A 14207-nucleotide genomic window follows, 5' to 3' on the forward strand; every position below is an offset into this window, starting at 1 on the left:
CCGCTCAGTGGAAAGTCTGCTTCTTCTTCTCCCTCTGTGCATGCTCTCCCTCTCTCTTGCTGTCTCTCAAGTAAATTAATTAATTAAATAAAATCTGAGGGAAAAAAAGGAAACACATAGGAGAAAGATTCAGAAGGCTGGGTTTTTCCTTGTAATAACTGGATCCTACTAGAATTTGTCCCACTTCCTTGAACTTGGTGATTTTAATAACTGATCCATCCCTGGGATTGACCAATCTTTGTGTCTTTCTTTATCCTGGCAGAGCTTGCTTTGTAGCTCCCTCACTTACTCTATAAAGTGTTTGAATCTATGCTTCTGCACAAGATATCCCTCTAGACTCTACTCTTTTTTTTTAAGATTGTATTTATGTATTCATGACAGACACACACAGAGAGAGAGAGAGGCAGAGACACAGGCAGAGGGAGAAGCAGGCTCCATGCAGGGAGCCTGGTATGGGACTCGATCCCAGGTCTCCAGGATCACACCCCGGGCGGAAGGCGGCGCTAAACCGCGGAGCCACCCAGGCTGCCCTCTACTCTTTTTTTTTTTTTAAGTTAGTTAGTTTGTTTGTTTGTTTATGTATGTATGTATTTATGTATTTATGTATTTATGTAATCTCGGCCTGGGGCCAGTACCACCATGTTCTCTCGGGCTGGTGTCAACGGGCTCTCTGCCTGGGCCGTGGAGCCGCGATGGAGCCAAATTCAAAATATGGCAACTCTAAAAGATATTACCAGATGACTAAAGTCCATCAAAAACATCCAGAAAATCACCAAGTCTATGAAAATGGTAGCACAGCAAAATATGCCCGAGCCTAGAGAGAGCTGAAACCAGCTCGAGTGTATGGAATAGGATCTTTGGCCCTGTATGAAAAAGCTGATATTAAGGTGCCTGAAGCCAATAAGAAACATTTCTTATCAGCATGTCCTCAGATCAAGGGCTCTGTGGTGCTATTCATTCCTCGGCTGCTAAACAGATGAAAAATGAGGTGGCCACATTCAAAGCAGCCAGGAAAGAAGTTATGCTTGTTGGAATTGGTGATAAAATCAGGGGTATACCTCATAGGACTCACTCTGACCAGTTTCTGGTGTCCTTCAAAGAAGGAGGAAGAAAAACTCCTACTTTTGGAGATGCGTCCATCATTGCCCTGGAACTGCTGAATTCTGGATATGAATTTGATGAAGGGTCTATCATCTTTAATTGGTTCAGGTCTGTGATCTACTGCAAGACAGAAGAAAAGCCCATCTTTTCTCCTGAAAGCGTTGCAAGCGGGCAGCCCAGGTGGCTCAGCGGTTTAGCGCCACCTTCAGCCCAGGGCGTGATCCTGGAGACCCGGAATCGAGTCCCACGTCGGGCTCCCGGCATGGAGCCTGCTTCTCCCTCTGTCTGTGTCTCTGCCGCGCCCTCATTCTCTCTCTCTCTCTCTCATTAATAAATAAATAAATCTTAAAAAAAAGAAAGAAAGAAAGAAACCGTTGCAAGTGCTGAGAGCATGAGTACCTATGATGATACTGATGTTGATGTGCTGCAGAATTACCAAGAATACAATTTGGCCAACATCATTTACTATCCTCTAAAGGAATCCACCACTAGTGAGCCGAGCGCCAGGAGGACGGCCATGGACAATGCTAGCAGAACGCTTCTTCTTTTTTTTAAAGATTTTATTTATTCATGAGAAACAGAGAGAGAGAGAGAGAGAGAGAGAGGCAGAGACACAGGTAGAGAGAGAAGCAGGCTCCATGCAGGGAGCCCGACGTGCGACTCGATCCCGGGTCTCCAGGATCAGGCCCTGGGCTGAAGGTGATGCTAAACCGCTGGGCCAGCCGGGCTGCCCAGCAAGAACACTTTGAGATGATTGACAAACTGACTTTGATGTTCGCACCTGCCAGGCTGTCATCACGAAAGAGTTGATTGAAATCATCTCTGGTGCAGCAGCTCTGGATTAATGAAAACCAAGTTTCATCCTCAGATAAGAGGTAAAGAAGGAAAATACAGCCACTGAATTTATTTTTAGCTTACTGCTGTCCTCATCAGAAGAAATTGTTGGTCCGTTGTTTAAACTACTAAAGACAGCAAGATGTTTGTAAATTATTTTACAATAAACAGCTTTCCATAAGAAAAAAAAAGTAATCTCTACACACAATGTGGGGCTCGAACTCACAACCCTGAGATTAAGAGTCATGAGCTCCTCCAACTGAGCCAGCCAGGTGCCTCCAGACTCTACTCTTAATCTCTCTCTCTCCAGGTTTCTGTTATGAGTCACCTGTGTTCAGCCTTATGCTAACATCTTTGCCCTGGCATTTTAGTTTTATTCTTTTGTAAAAGTAGGCTCCACACCCAATGCAGGGCTCGAACTCACGACCTTGAGATCAAGAGTCACATGCTCTAACAATGGAGCCAGCCAGGCATGCCCTTCAGTTTCACTCTTAACTACTGACTACTTTGGTCTTAGCCACAGGCTCTGTCCCTTTGATCCCTCGTTGGCTCCACATGTATCAAACCCATGCAGCACATGTCCCAAGTCAACCATGAGCTGCTGCCTATACCAGTCTTCAACCCCCAGCGATTTTCCATAAGGATTTCTCAGAAATTTGCTTCCTGAACCACTAGACAGTTTGGCTTATTCTTACTGCTAAAGCCATTCTCAAACATCAGCCTCAGTGTGCCATGTTTCCTTCTGGACCCTGTACTACTGGAGCTAGTATCTGTCTGCTTTCCAGCTCTGAGAGGATTTCCAGAGTTTTGATCATGCCCTCTAGGACCCCAACCTCTGGTGCGCACTGGTATGGTCCGAGGTCTGAAGTGGCTGGGGATAAACTTGGGAGTCCATGTCCAATGGAGTTTCCAGCCCCAGGCTTGACACCATTCCCCACAGTGGCCTTCAGCCCCAGGCATTCAGAGTGCAGCTCATAGTACTGCCACTCGAGGTGTGTGCCAGCACACCAAGTATCATAAACATCATGGTAGCTCCTGATCCTATAACCTGCTGCTGCAGAAGAGATTTTCTGACAGTACCAAAACTCTGATCCTCCTTTCCCTTCAGATGCAGTTGTACAGGACAGCTGTAAATCATGGTCACTTGCAGGTTGGAGGTGGGATGGGGATTGGAGTTTAGCAGATTCCCTTATGTATTTTGGAGCTAAGTTTGTGTGAGTAGACCCAGAGGTCAATACTCTTTCTCCTGTCCTGTAGTCCTCTTTTTGAGGACCACCATGCATATACCTCTGTGGTCAGTCTGCTACTAGCAGACTGGTGGGAATCCATGTGTTCCTGCTTCTGGACTTCCCACTACGGAGAGCAGAACCATCAGCAGACTCTGGGGTAGCCTGGATTCCTGGTCTGCAGAATTAGTGGGTCACTTGCTACTAAGGGCCGAGAGGGCAAGAATATGTCCCTCCGTATTACCATTGGTAATCCCCCCAGCCATCAGTCTTTGGAATTAGAGAGCAAGAAAGGAGTTTAACTGGGTTAAATGGAGATTCTACTTTGTCTGCTTTCTCTTAAACATATGAAATCAGTCACACTGAAAACATACCTGGATCCAAAACACAGTTGTTCCAACTTGCAGTGTGTTAATAAGGAAAACACATTATTTGAGGAATATCCTCTATAACTGCATAAGACAGGTCAATATTTCTATACCATGAAGTTTTCTTAGCAATGAAAATCCAATATGGGCTAGAGGCTATGGCCTTACCTAAATCGGTAGTCGTTTGTCCTGTGTATCTTTCCACACACTCTGTTGTTATATTTTTACAAATTAAGACTCTTTTTTAAAAGTTTATTTACTTATTTTAAGTCATCTCTACACCCAACATGGGGCTCAAACTCATGACCCTGAGATCAAGAGTTGCACACTCTACCGACTGAGCCAGCCAGGCACTTCACAAATTAATACTCTTAAGTTTCCATTGGGAAATTCTCATAAGCCTCATGCAGTGGCCATGGGGATGTGCTTTAGGACCTTTGCTACAGGAACAATTGGCCAGAGGCCCTAACTGCCTCACCACATGCCTCATAGGTACTGCTTCTGGGCATTGACTGACTAAGTGCAGGTGGACACTAAGGCAAACCATCCCTGGAAGGTCTGGGACTGTTTGTCAGCTAACATTGGCTCGAGGTTCCCTGAGGACTTGGCTGAATTTTCCTTAACCTGCAGGGCAGCATAATGCTTCCACTGACCTTCTCTCCCCTCCTTCACACAGGGATGTCTTTCATCTTGGGCTCTCCACAGCTTTAAGACACTCCCTCTATTTCCTTTCTCACAGGCATGTCTCCTGATAAAATGCTTGCATGTTTCATCCCATCTTGGCATGTGCTTCTCGGAGAAGGAGCAATTTCCCCAAAGCCTGCATTCTCTAAAGGCCAAGCTATTTCATGTACCCTTAACTTGTTCTCTACAGGAGATTGAAAGCTGATTCATGTATATTTCCATCCAATAAGAGGACCTCTTGGTCCTGGATGATGGGATTATTCTTGTAGTTTCACCCCCATTCATCTCAGGCACCATCAAGCAAGTGCCTGGCAGGGAAGGCTATTTACTGCCTCCTATCCATTCAGGAGTGCTGTATTGTTGAACTTGACAGACCAGAAGAGGGAACTGGCTTACTTACTACAATCTTGTGAGGATTTGGGTTAATTTTGCTATTACAATTCTATAATCATACTCTTTCAAACCAGGGGGTAAGAGCAGCAGCCAACAGGCATGCTGGAAGGAAAATAGATGCCTTTTCCTAGTATTGAGTAACCTCTTGGAAGCCTGACCATTTAGTTTCTCACTTGCCAGGGTTGGATGGTTCTGTCCTGTGCACATGCTTCCCCTTTTTTTGCATATGCCCCATTTTTGGAGGGGCTACTTCCATTATCCCAAGAACTCAGGTCTTAAAGAATGTGGGCAATGCTGTAGATAGCATAAGTACTGTTAAGTCTGTATCAAAACACTCATGAACTGTCCTTATAGGTGCTCCATTTTTGTACAAAATTTGGCTTCTCCAGTGTCCATGATAATTAGTCTTGACCAGGCCACTTACTTCCAAAATTCTCTTCCCTAAATGTCTTAATGTTGTCTTTGTACCTGAGAGGATGCTTTTGATTAAGGAATTCTGAGAAGCCCAGAATTATGATTTTAGATCTAAATATGCTGATGATCTGGGACATGTTAACTTTATTTTCTTGGACATTATTTTTTTTAATTTTTATTTATTTATGATAGTCACACAGAGAGAGAGAGAGGCAGAGACATAGGCAGAGGGAGAAGCAGGCTCCATGCACCAGGAGCCCGACGTGGGATTTCCCAGGGCTCCAGGATCGCGCCCTGGGCCAAAGGCAGACGCCAAACCGCTGCGCCACCCAGGGATCCCTTGGACATTATTTCTAATCCATATCTCCCTCCCCGCCCCCCCCCCCCGCCTTATATCACTTACTGGGGGTCTCACATAGATGTGGTAAAAACTCATGCTGTTAAGAAACCTCACAATGACCTTTGAAGTTGATGCCCTTAGCAGTACTTTGTTGTTTTCTGTGTTCTCCCAGGACTTGGAGGTGGAAATGATAATTAGGAATTCCTTACAGGGGCAGCGCCGGTGGCGCAGCGGTTTAGCGCCACCTGCAGCCTGGGGTGTGATCCTGGAGACCCAGGATCGAGTCCCACATCGGGCGGGCTTCCTGCGTGGAGCCTGCTTCTCCCTCTGCCTGTGTCTCTGCCTCTCTCTTCGCTCTCTCTGAATGAATAAATAAATAAAATCTTTTTTAAAAAAACAAAATGGTTTAAAAAAAACAAATTGTAATGTATATGTAAATTGTTTTCTCCAGTTTACTTACTCTCTAAATAAAGGCAGGGCAATTCTCAGCCCTTGGAAATAATTTCTCCCTAAACTTCTCAGAGGAGGGGATAGTGTAATCTAGGTTCAACTAGAGCACATCTCTTAGAGTTTAATTCCCAAGAGTAAAGGCAAACATATTTCTTTTTTTTTAAGATTTTATTTATTTATTCATGAGAGACACACACAGAGAGAGAGAGAGAGCCAGAGACACAGGCAGAGGGAGAATCAGGCCCCATGCAGGGAGTCTGATGTGGGACTTGATCCCGGAACTCCAGGACCATGTCCTGGGCGGAAGGCAGGCGCTAAACCGCTAAGCCACCCAGGGATCCCCTAGGCAAACATATTTCTGACACTAAGGGACAGACAGTTTAGAAGATAGAGCCTAAGAACTCTAAGGACTGATGGAAATAGAGCTTTAGAATCTTAGCTTCTCTATGCAAATGGTCTTCAGAAATGAGATGATTTATCATTGGAAAACTATTTCTTTTCTTTTGTGCTCACACATTTGTAGACTTTTCAATAGTGTTTTACGTTGTGGTCAGTCATCTGCATCACGTATCTGAGATACGTATTACAATGCAGATCCACCAGTCCCAAGCCAAATCTGCTGGATCAGAATCTCTGGAGGAGAAGCCCAGGAGAGTGAATTTTTTCAAACACTATAGGTGATCCATATGTCTGCTAAAATGTGAGGACCTCTGCTTTATGCAGTATACTCAGAAGGCTCTTAGGATGCAAATGGATTTAGTTGATAGAAATATAATAGGTGTCGGGCACCGGGGTGGCTAGTCAGTTAAGCATCTGCCTTCAGCTCAGGTCATGATCCCAGGGTCCTAAGACAAGAGTCCTACATCAGGATCCCTGCTTTGTGGGGAGCCTGCCTCTCCCTCTGCCTCTGCCTCTGCCTCCCTGTCTCTCATGAATAAATGAATAAAAACTTTAAAAGGAAATATAATAGGTTTCTAAGTTAGAATTGGGGGTTGAACTTTCCTTGGAATCTAAAGACAACCACCAAATAGGAGAGTTTGACTTGCAGTAGTGGTATTCCAAGTTAACCATTTCATTTCCTGCTTTATTGTAGGAACACAGATTCCATTCTCTCTATCCCACAACGCTTGTCAGACTTTTCCATTTATTTGTCTGTTTCTTCAAAGTTGACATCCTGGGGCACCTGGGTGGCTCAGTGGTTGAGCATCTGCCCTTTGGCTCAGGGCATAATCCTAGAGTCCTGGGATTGAGTCCTGCATCAGGCTCCCCACAGGGAGCCTCTTCTCCCTCTGCCTGTGCCTGTGCCTCTCTGTGTGTCTCTTGTGAATAAATAAAATCTTTAAAAAAAGCTGACATCCTAACCTAATTTCCCTATTTGCCTCAGTGGTACCTTGTGTACCTAAGCTTAGAACATCAAGGTTATTTTGAATCTCGTATCTCTTTTTTTGAAAGATTTGATTTATTTATTCATGAGAGACACAGAGAAAGAGAGGCAGAGACACAGGCAGAGGGAGGGAGAAGCAGGCTCCCTGGGGGGAGCCCAATACAGGACTCGATCCTGGGACCCCAGGACCACGCCCTGAGCCGAAGAGAGACACCCAACCTCTGAGCCATCCAGGTGTCCCTGAATCTCATATCTTTAAGCTTCCATAAATTTCACAAGTTCTGCTAATAATTCATGTATAATTCCTTTCACACTTTTTCCCTCTTTCTGTTGCCCCAACTGTGTTACTGTAGTAACTTTGGTTTAAGTTGCTCCTGATGTATTACAGTTGCTTCTTTATCTGCTTGCTGCTTCTTTTTCACTCACATATTTTACCCTAAATCCTGGTGCCACATTAATCTTTTATTTTTTATTTTTTTTTATTTTATTTTATTCATGATAGTCACACAGAGGGAGACAGAGAGGCAGAGACACAGGCAGAGGTGAGAAGCAGGCTCCATGCACTGGGAGCCCGACGTGGGACTCGATCCCGGGTCTCCAGGATCGCGCCCCGGGCCAAAGGCAGGCGCCAAACCGCTGCGCCACCCAGGGATCCCTAATCTTTTAAATACAGCTAAGTCTTGGTTAAAGAGTGTAATAGATTTGGAGATGGCACAAAGGCAGGGGTAGCCTCAAATTACAGTTAAATTTAAACCAGTCAAAACATGATTTGAATTAGATTTCATGCAAATATTTTATTTGAATGTTTGATTAAAGCTTCATTTATTATTTAGAAACACATTTATTAATTGACAACATAATAATGTAAAACTGGCACAAGTAAAAGGACCTAGGCAAACACAGCTCCACATACGTTTATAAAAATAGTCAAAAAGTTGATAACTTGTTAAATTATTATTGTTTTCTAAGTGAACTTTCTTTTGGTAAAAATTAGAACATGGTGTGAAATGGCCCAACCCCAACAACACACTCACTTCATCTGCCTTCCATGCACCCCCTCCCCTTTTAGATCTTTGAGAAACCAGAACAGCCCTCTCCACCTCTGATTACGACCACCACTTACCTCTCACGCAGGTCTGTGGGAGGAAGGGATGGGACCTGAGGGATGTGGAACCACATTAGCTACATATTCGAATGTCAAGAGGCATTGTTATAGTGTAGTAGAAACAATGCAAAATCTATTGATTCCAAACAACAGATGACTTTCAGTGCATAGCTACATTAGCTGCTTGGAGCGATTTCATTCATTTCACAAGTGCTGTTTTTTCTTAAACAGCCATTTCTCTGTAAATTGGTCAGTCCATCCCTGGACTATCAAGAATACAAAAGGATTAGGGGCACCTGAGTGGCTCAGTCAGTTAAGCATCTGACTCTTGATCTCAGCTCAGATATTTTTTTTTTAAGATTTTATTTAGGGATCCCTGGGTGGCGCAGCGGTTTGGCGCCTGCCTTTGGCCCAGGGCACGATCCTGGAGACCCGGGACCGAATCCCACGTCGGGCTCCCGGTGCATGGAGCCTGCTTCTCCCTCTGCCTGTGTCTCTGCCTCTCTTTCTCTCTGTAACTATCATAAATAAATAAAAATTTAAAAAAAAATAAGATTTTATTTATTCATGAGAGACACAGAGAGAGAGAGAGGCAGAGACACAGGCAGAGGGAGAAGCAGGCTCCATACAGGGAGCCCAACATGGACCTGATCCGGGGTCTCCAGGATCACACCCTGGGCTGAAGGTGGCACTAAACCGCCGAACCACCTGAGCTGCCCTCAGCTCAGATCTTGATCTCAGGATTGTGAGTTCAAGCCCCATGTTGGGCTCCATGCTAGACATGGATCCTACTTTAAAAAAAAAAAAAATACAGAGGATTTATTTACTTTGAATGTGGCAATTTAAATACAGAAGGTAGCCAAATAAAAGTATATTTCTAAAAGGATTTTTTTTTTTCAGATCATTTAGCTGGCTCAGTCAGAGGGGCATGCAACTCTTCATCTTGAGGTTATGAGTTCGAGCCCTACATTGGGTGTAGAGATAAATGAATAAATGTAATTTAAAAAATAAAAGGGTTTTCTCGATAATCACCCATTAAAGAATATCATGTGATCAAAATAATTTAAGAAAGATTTCCAAAAAAATAAAAATTAAAAAATTAAAAAAAAAGAAAGATTTCCCATGGCATATGGAGCAAGGAGATGGTAAATCTGAAAGTGGAATGTGACCAACAGTTGATGTCACAATGGCTCTGTCCACCTGACATGGACAAGATGGTATATATCACAATGAACAATTGTAATAACCTTATAGCTGGCTTGCTCAGTAATGCATATATTCTGATCGTTGGGGCAATTTTATTTTTTCAGCAAGTTACAACCATTTCGAGATGGTGCATTGCAATATTGTACCCTTAATTCATATATTGGGAAGAAAAGCCAAAAAGTGCACCCAGAAGATGTTGAAGCTGAAACAATTATGATTACGCCTTTGCAGATTTGGAATAGGTATGTCGCTAGAAATTCTGGGCAACAGGTGTTCTACTGTATGATATTTCACCATTGTCATCCCACTACTTAGGGAAAAAAATTATTAAATAACTAAGGCCTCAAAATAAAGTCCCCTATTTCTTATCCTAATGTTCAGGATCCTCTCAATACAAATCATGCTTTTGTGTCATTATCCAGCCAAAACAGTTATCTTATTATTCCCCAAATATTCTATTTATTGTGAAAAAATAGAGGTGGAGGGTAGGTTCTGAAATTAGATGGTAAGATAAATCAAATGACTTCAGAATTATTCCTTTTTAAAAAATTTTTAAGATTCCTGTAAAATCCTTGACCTTATCCAAAAAACACAATATACATGATTTTCATATGAACACTTGTACACAGCAAATATGTATACATGTGAAATATATGCAATAATGTATAGTATATCATTCTCAGGAGGGACTAGACTCAGATTAAATGATTTAAGTAGGGATCCCTGGGTGGCGCAGCGGTTTGGCGCCTGCCTTTGGCCCAGGGCGTGATCCTGGAGACCCGGGATCGAATCCCACATCAGGCTCCCGGTGCATGGAGCCTGCTTCTCCCTCTGCCTGTGTCTCTGCCTCTCTCTCTCTCTCTCTCTCTCTGTGACTATCATAAATAAATTAAAAAAAATAAAAAATAATAATAAATAAATGATTTAAGTAATTCACCATGGCTCTCAGTTCATTCCCATGACTCTGAACAATTTTTCATTTCTTCCTTGAAACTATGAATAAAGTTATTACCAATCACTTGTCTGGTTATCCGAATGAAGCATTTTATTTCTTTGCCAATGGTGGCACTCCCTTAAAATCACTCACAAATTTTTATTAAAAGTTTATTTAGGGGATCCCTGGGTGGCGCAGCGGTTTGGCGCCTGCCTTTGGCCCAGGGATCCTGGAGACCCGGGATCGAATCCCACGTCGGGCTCCTGGTGCATGGAGCCTGTTTCTCTCTCTGCCTGTGTCTCTGCCTCTCTCTCTCTGTGTGACTATCATAAGTAAATAAAAATTTTAAAAAATCCATATTAAAAAAAGAGTTTATTTAGTGACCAAAACTAATAGATAATATCTTGCATTTATGGAGGATTTCTTTGTGTGCCAGGGAGTATTTCATGTGCTTTACATGAATTAATTTACAGATTCCACATAACAATCCTGTGAAGTAGGTGCTCTTCTTTTCCTCATCATACAGATGACAAAAGTGGGTCACAGGAAAATGTTTGCTGAATTGGGAGGAATGCCTGTATGCTGGTTTACATTTTGAGTGCGGGCTGTACTGTGACTTTGGGTTAAAACTGCAAGTTGGTCAAGTTGGTAGGTAAGAGGTGATAAAATGAAAATGAGTGTTCAAATCACTCACATGGGAAAATTTATACAGTCCCAGAAATCTTGTCATGGGCATAGATAGCACCACATGAAATCCCCAATCCAAGCAGGGAGAGGAAGATAAGCTTGGCAGCTGTAGTTGGATATTGGGTTTTGGGGCCTTGTCAGGAAATATATGGTTCCTTGGAGGGCCCCTGAGATGTAGCTTCCAGACCCCAAATGGAAAATCCAGGAGTGAGATTGGGTAGCAAATGGTTTCCTCTGTCACAAAGACGAAGACCCAAATTGACCAGTCACTCCAGGTTGTGATTCCGAGTTTAAAAAGTGAAAGTGAAGTTTTAGAATTTCCTAAAATCTACCAATAACTTTACAGTCTTTTAATTAATTTTTAAATAAATATGTCCACAAAGTCTTTGGTTTCCTTGGACGTGATGAAAACCACTGAATCTTCTCCATTCTAGCTCTCCCACCTTCAGATGATCCCATATAATGTGTTCAGGGCAGGGATTAGGTGCAGGCAAGTGAGACATTTACCTTGGGTGCAGAACTTAAGAGAGCACCAAAATATTCAGTAATCAAGAGAAATAATGTTTTAATACAATATTTTCTAAATCAAAATTAATGAAGGGGTGCCTGACTGGCTCAATCAGGAGAGCATGTGATTCTTGATCTCAGGGTGCAAGTATGGGCCCCATGTTGGGTGTAGAGATTACTTTAAAAATCTTTTTAAAAGGGGCACCAGGGTGGTGCACTCTGTTGAGTCACAGTCTCTTAGTTTTGGCTCAGGTTATGATGTCAGCATTGTGGGTCAAAGCCCCCTGTTGGGCTCCACACAGAGTGGGCATGGAACTCTCTCTGCCCCTCTTCCCCTCAAATAAATAAATCTTTTTTAAAAATTAATGCAAAAAAAATCATGAAAAACAAAATATCGAAATTTTAAATAAGACAAGCTGTTGTTTGCTCATTTTATGACCCAGGGCTATTGTGCACTGGAAAGTTATTTCCAATTAACTCATGGCTCCTGAGCCATGAAGTCATCACATCCTGCTTTGTACAGGTTGACAATGGTGTGCTTTGGACTATGTGTAGTCATTTTTTTTCATTTTTATTTATTTTTTTAGGCAAACTCTACACCCAAAAGGCTTGAACTTCCAATCCAGAGATCAAGAGTCACATGTTCTACTGACTGAGCCAGCCAGGTGCCCCTATAGTCATTAAAAAAAAAAAAAAAAAAAAAAAAAAATATATATATATATATATATATATATATATATAGCTTTTATTAACTTTCTAATCTGGTTCAAAACATGGGAAGATATTTGACAAGTGTATATAGGGGCACATATGTTTCTTTTTGCCTCAGGACCCAATATGGCTTGGAATAGCCCTGGAAGGGTATTAAATTTTTTTTTAATTTTTATTTATTTATGATAGTCACACACAGAGAGAGAGAGAGAGGCAGAGACACAGGCAGAGGGAGAAGCAGGCTCCATGCACCGGGAGCCCGACGTGGGATTCGATCCCGGGTCTCCAGGATTGCGCCCTGGGCCAAAGGCAGGCACTAAACCGCTGCACCACCCAGGGTTTCCGGTATTAAAAATTTTTGAAGGGCACCTGGGTGGCTCAGTCAGTTGAACATCTGACCTTTGGTTTTGGTTTAGGTCATGATCTTGGCCCTGCATCAGCTTTGCACTCTGTGTGGAGTCTGCTTGAGATTTTTTACTTCTCCCTCACCTTCTGCTCCATATCTCTCTCTCTCTAAAATAAAATCTTTAAGAATTTTTTTTGAGAGGCTCAGAAGTCAAAACAAAATACAGTGAAGGGTGGCACTCTGTCCTACTCCATTCACTTCATTCCCTCCAACTTCCACATTTAATTTTCTTGTGTGTTCTTCCAGTTTTGTTTTGTTTTGTAAAAAGTAGCCACAAAGTACCAACCTTTGCCTATGTTGATGCTTTCTATTGTGTATCTGTTTTGTAATTAAATTTTTCTGCTCTTTATATTTCCTTCTACTTTAATTTGCTTCCACCTTTAGGCTTTCAATAGAAATTTATATAATGGATTTTTGACCTTTTCTAATTTTAGGTAGTGTAATGCATGAGATTTCTCTCTATACATTGCTTTAGTTGTATCCCACAAGTTTGGATATATTGCATCTTCATTATTATTCAGTCAAAAATGTTTTTCAGGGATCCCTAGGTGGCGCAGGGGTTTGGCTCCTGCCTTTGGCCCAGGGTGCGATCCTGGAGACCCGGGATCGAATCCCACGTCGGGCTCCCGGTGCATGGAGCCTGCTTCTCCCTCTGCCTATGTCTCTGCCACTCTATCTCTGTGTGTGTGACTATCATAAAATAAAATAAAAATTAAAAAACAAAACAAACAAAAAAAACAAAAATGTTTTTCAATTTCTATTTTTCTTTTCTCTTTGGTTACTTAATGGTGTTTTTCTTAGTTTCTAAGGAAGTTGAGGCTTTTTCCCTCATTACCTGTTAATGGTATCTAGATCAATTCCGTTGCAAAGAGTATATTATTTCAACCCATATTCCTTTAAAAAAATTTTTTCCTTTAAAATTTTTGACTTGGGTTAATTAGAGGTATGGCATTTAATTTCCAAATATTTGGGGATTTCCTACCTTATTTTATTGATCTCTACTGTCATTAAATGTACTAGAGAATATTCTCTTTGAATTTACTGAGCATTGCCTTAAGGCCCAGTGTATAACCTAACTTGGTGAACATTCCATGTGCCCTTGAAGGGATACACACTCTGAAAATTGTTGTGTTCCATGTGCATTCTATAAAGTATTCTATGCCCCCCATCAGCTCAAGATGGTAGGCAGTGTGGTTCAGCTTTTCTGGATCTTTAATATTTTCTGTCTAGATGTTCTATCAACTTCTAAGAGTGGAACATTAAATTTCTTAAAAGATTCATCATTTTAAGATTTATTTATTCAAAAGAAACACAGATTTTATTTATTTATTCATGAAAGAGAGGCAGAGACATAGGCAGATAAAGAAGCAGGCTCCCTGCAGGGAGCCAGATGTGGGACTCAATCCCAGGGCCCCAGGATCACAACCTGAGCCAAAGGCAGATGCTCAACCACTAAG

General features: G+C 42.1%; 1 pseudogene; it reads left to right on the plus strand.

The window, feature by feature from the left end:
• The first annotated feature begins 559 nt into the window (after positions 1-559).
• On the plus strand, positions 560-2111 carry LOC608757 (annotated as a pseudogene).
• Positions 2112-14207: the final 12096 nt, after the last annotated feature.

Source organism: Canis lupus, chromosome 6 (assembly GCF_011100685.1).
Source record: "Canis lupus familiaris isolate Mischka breed German Shepherd chromosome 6, alternate assembly UU_Cfam_GSD_1.0, whole genome shotgun sequence".
NCBI lineage: Eukaryota > Metazoa > Chordata > Mammalia > Carnivora > Canidae > Canis > Canis lupus.